Source organism: Elephantulus edwardii, unplaced genomic scaffold (genome assembly GCF_000299155.1).
Source record: "Elephantulus edwardii isolate Elephantulus edwardi_28Jun2011 unplaced genomic scaffold, EleEdw1.0 scaffold00139, whole genome shotgun sequence".
NCBI lineage: Eukaryota > Metazoa > Chordata > Mammalia > Macroscelidea > Macroscelididae > Elephantulus > Elephantulus edwardii.
This window is the reverse complement of record NW_006399889.1, coordinates 4,593,718-4,598,848: the sequence shown is the minus strand read 5'-3', so window position 1 is coordinate 4,598,848 and position 5,131 is coordinate 4,593,718. Positions and strand designations below refer to the sequence as shown.

Below are 5,131 nucleotides of genomic sequence, written 5' to 3'. Positions count from 1 at the left end.
TCTGCCTTTTGCATGCATTTTTAGTCCTAAAAGTGACATTTTCTTAGGGACTTTTACCCTTTAAAGGAGATCTTTCACAGTATATTATGTATGTTGTAGAATTTTGAGAGAACTTCTTTGCACATAGATTTTGCAAGCAAGTAAAATTAAATCCTTAATAACTTCAGTCTATTCTTTTTATCATGATGTTATGAGTTCAAATGTAAAGAATCTCATTTTATGTGTGTTGAGGTGTAATCCAAACATTGGAAGATACTAGAAGGAAAATAGTAGAGTTCTCAGAAAATAATATCTTGTAATTGTATTACCTTTTAAAACAATTATAAGAAAGACCGTATACTAATCTTTAAATTTTAAATATTTCAAAATAGGATTCTATTTTATGCAAATAATGTACATATTATGCAATTTTTGCCAGCCATCTTCTTCAACAAAGTATTTTATTATGCACACTATGCTAATTTTTCATAACAATATGTGGAAAAAAATTAGGATAGCACAATTATGAAAAAAACCTCACAATGAGAGGGCAGGTGGTGTTTGCAAAAAGCATATAATGTGCACATTATTTGCATAAAATATGGTTTTGTTTCAATAAGCAGTTTAGTTGAAGGTTTGATTAACTCTATGATGATTTTAGGTCTTTCAGAACTTCACACTGAACATCAATTAAAAATTTTATATATATAAATTTTATGGTAAAAAAAATCCTATAGATTCTTTTTAATGCTCATAAAGCAAGAATATCATTAAGGAGTTTTTAAACAGGCCTAGTGGCAAGAAGTTGTGCTGTAATCTCAAAGTCATATGGTTCAAGGCCACTAGCAGCTCGCGGGAGAAAGATGGGCAATCCTCTCTCATGGAGTTAACTGCCTCCGAAAACCTGCCAGAGAGTCAGCTAAGGGGTCGGTTCTGATTCTTTGGTAGACAACAACAAACAATAATATCTGACTAGGGAGCTCTGGTGGTGCAGGGATTTGCACTGCTAACTCAAAGCCCACACCTTTTTACTCATTAGAATCCAACTTTGGAAACCCTGAGGAGTATCTATTAAGCAGTTCAGACTTGACAGAAATAAGTTTGCATATCTCATATTTTTTACTTTCCTTATAAGAAAATCTAATTTTTAAAACAAAGTGGACAAAGTTATTTTTCCTTATTATGGATTCCTATAGATTGACCAAACATGGAATGAAGGTGCTTTAATGATAACTGGTGGCAGGAATGCAAAACTTGGAAACAATGAAGAAAGAATGGTAGCTGGGAAGTATTGACTTGGTAACAGAAATGAAGCTGAACATAAAATCACTGCATTTTGTATGTTTAGTGATTTATTCATCTCAAATACCTTTTAAAAAGCACAGACAGAAACTTTGCACATGGACCTCACCTGATAAATGACATAGGAATCAGACTGACTTCATCTCTAGAAACAATTATTCAAGAAACTCAGTAGCAGTAGTCAAAACAAAGCCAGTTGCTGACTATGGAACAGAGAATCAATTACTCAAGTCCAAGTTCAAATTGAGGCTGAAAAAATGAAAACAAGTCCACAAGAACCAAAATATGACCATGAGTTTATTTAAAACAAGTCTACAAGAACCAAAATATGACCTTGAATCTAACCTGAATTAAAAATCATCTTTTTTTTAGGAAGTTTGAAGCATGGAAGACCAGACAAGTTGTGAGATGACATCAAGGAGCAAAAAGTCATTACAAAGACAGAGAATAAATAAAAATCCAATAGATATCAGAAGAGAAGTCAAAACGAAGGAAATAGATGTTGAAGTAAAAGAGCTGAACAGAAGATTTCAAAGAGGAGCTCCAGAAGACAAAGTATAACGAAATGTGCAGGGAGCTGGATTGTAAAATAAAAAGAGAAGAACTCACTCAGAATTTCTCAAGTTAAGAGAAGTATTTATGAAGATATCTAATGCAGAGCTAATGAGTTTCAACTACCAGCCTTTTGACTAGCATACCAACTAAAAATTCATTAGAAAGTATGTAATCAGTAGCAATAGAGAAAATAGGAAAAAAGATAAAAATTCCTTAAAACAAATTCTGGAGTTAAAAAGTATAGGTTTAAAAACAACAAAAGCCATCATGAAATATTTCACCAGAGAGATTCAACAGCAGATTTGAATTGGGGGGGGGGGGGAAGAAAAAAAAAAACACAACCCAAAACAAAAAAAAAAAAAAAAAAAAAACCAAACAAACAAAAAAATACCCAAACATAAAAATAATTCAGTGATGGCTTAGTGGCAAGGTGTGCACTGCCAACCTAAAGATACATGATTCTAATCCACCAGTTGCTCTGTGAGAGAAAGAAGGGCAATCTTCTCTGAAATTTACAGCCTCTGAAAACCCATTGGAGAATCAGCTTGGAGTAGGTTTTGACTCAACAATATTTAACAACAACAACAACAGTTGAAAAAATATAAATAAAAAGAATTCTCAGCACTCACCAGGTTTCATCGTGAGAGCAACATTGTCTTTAAACCCCGTGTGGAAATCCCTGTCGCACTGCCGTGATGCCCAGGGAAGACAGGACAACCTGGGAGGCCAACTACTTCTAATATCATTCAACTTCTGGACGATTATCCGAATGCTTCATCACGGGTGCAGACAATGTGGGCTCCCAGCAGATGCAGCAGATGTGCCTGTCTCTCTCCGGGAAGGCTGTGGTATTGATGGGCAAGAACACTATGATATGCGAGGCCATCTGGGGCCACCTAGACATCAGCCCGGCCCTGGAGAGGCTGCTACCTCACATCTGGGGCAACAGGGGTTTGTGTTCACCAAAGAGGATCTCACTGAAATCAGATATATGCTGCTGGCCAACAAGGTGCCAGATGCTGCCCGTGCTGATGCCATTGCTCCATGTGAGGTTATTATGCCAACCCGGAACACTGGTCTGGGCCCCGAGAAGACTTCCTTCTGCCAGGTTTTGGGCATCACCACAAAGATCTCCAGAGGCACCATTGAAATCCTGAGTAATATGCACCTGAAGACTGGAGACAAGGTGGGAGCCAGCGAGGCCACCCTGCTGAACATGCTGAACATCTCCCCCTTCTCCTTTGGGCTGATCATCCAGCAGGTGTTTGACAACAGCAGCATCTACAATCCTGAAGTGCTTGACATCACAGAGGAGACTCTGCATACATGCTTCCTGGAGGGCATCTGCAATTTTGCCAGAGTAGGTCTGCAGATTGTTTACCCAGCCGTGGCCTCAATACTGCATTCCATCATCAGTGGGTATAAGCGGGTCCTGGCTTTGTCTGTGGAGATCGAGTATGCCTTCCCGCTGGCTGAAAAAGTCAAGGCCTTCCTGGCTTATCCATCTGTATTTGTGACTGCTGCCCCTGTGGGTGCCACCACTACCAATGCTCCTGCTGCTGTGGTCCCAGCCAACATGGAAGCAAAGGAAGAGTCGGACGGAGATATGGGATTTGGTCTCTTTGACTAATAACCAAAAAGCCACCAACTCTGCCAGCTTTGTGTGAAACAAGGAAACAAAGGCTTCATTCTCTTAGTAAAGAAAAAAAAGAATGAATCAAAATAAATAGACCTTCAAAGACTTATGTGATACTGAATATAACAAAATATGCATAAGGAAAGCCAAGAAAAGAAGAGAAAGAAGATTAACAATATTTGAAGAAATAATGTTGAAAATTCCCTAAGTTTGATAAAGATAAATGAATAAATAAAAATTTATCTATTTCTTTAATAAGTTCAAGAAATTTCAAGTTACAAAATTCAAAGACATTTAAACCTAAACACAATTATCAAAATACAGAGATAAAGACTTTTGTACTGCCAAGAAAAAATCATTCATCAGGATAAATTACATTCACAATAGAGCTGAACTATTCCCTAAAGTCATGGGACAGAATAAATAGTAAAATTACAAATATAAAGGGTCAGGGTGGAGAATAGGTTCCTTTGTCAACCAGGATATTACATAAATAAAATCTACTCAATAATTAAGAAAAACTAAACCAGCCTGCTCCTTGGTGCTAAAATTTCTGAGGCCTCGTCTGACATACTTTTGGCATGTTGCAAGGATGGATTTAGTCCTTGGAGAGGGACATCATGCTTGGAATGGTGGAGGGATGGAGAAAGAGAGGGAGACCATTGATGAGATGGATTGATTCAGTGACTGGGGTAATGAGAGTAGGTGTGTCAGAGATAGTAAAGTTGGCGCAGGATAGAGCAGGTTTCAGAGCTATTGTACATGGGATTGCTATGAGTCTCAAGAAACTTAACAGTATATAACAACACAAAAAAAACAATATATTCTGGAGTAAACAGAAATTTTGTCAAGAACAGAAATACCCTGCAAAACAAACAAAACCACAGATCATCATAAGGAAATGAAAATATGCTAGATTAAATTTCATTCCACACAATAACATAAAAAGCACTCATAAAAGTAATTACGTGATGAATAGGAAAGATAATGTAGATATATTTTTGGTTTTAGTCCTTTTTCCTTTTAGCTGGCATGAAAGATAACTGTGTAAAACAATAATTATAAAACTGAACTGAAGAAACTACAACATATACAAAGTGCAATTTATATAATAATAGTATTAGCACAAGGGAAGAAATGGCAAAGTTATAGCAAATCTTCATATTTTATTTATTTTGTTATTAATGTTAAGAAAATACACAGGAAAGCATACAAATTCAGCAGCTTCTACATGTATCATTTAGTGACATAGATTACATTTTTCGTGTTGTAGAGCCTCTGCTTTTCTGAGTTACTCCTCTACATGAACATAAACTCACTATACCCTAAGGTTCTTTTATCTAAATTTGGGAACCCCTGTTGTCAACTTAGTTCCATAACAGTCCTTCAAGTAAAACATTTTTTACTGTTGATATTAGAAGTCAACAGAACAAAGTACAACAGAATAAAACCCTGCCTGATCTTGTGCCATCTTCATGATCTCTGCAAGATTAAGCTTATCATTGCGCTTGTATTAATACATACATCTCTAAATTCATGTAATTGAGGGTCTTACATTTCTTCAATGGTTGAATATGTTTCCAAGCTTGATATTTTTCTCTTGGAACTAGTTCCTGCATGTGAAACAAAAGTTCATCATCCTTGCTTCCTTTAAGGAGC

The 5,131-nt window shown here is 36.4% G+C and overlaps 1 pseudogene; it reads left to right on the top strand.

Annotated features, from left to right (window-relative positions):
- The first annotated feature begins 2,531 nt into the window (after positions 1 to 2,531).
- Positions 2,532 to 3,466, top strand: LOC102850623 (annotated as a pseudogene).
- Positions 3,467 to 5,131: the final 1,665 nt, after the last annotated feature.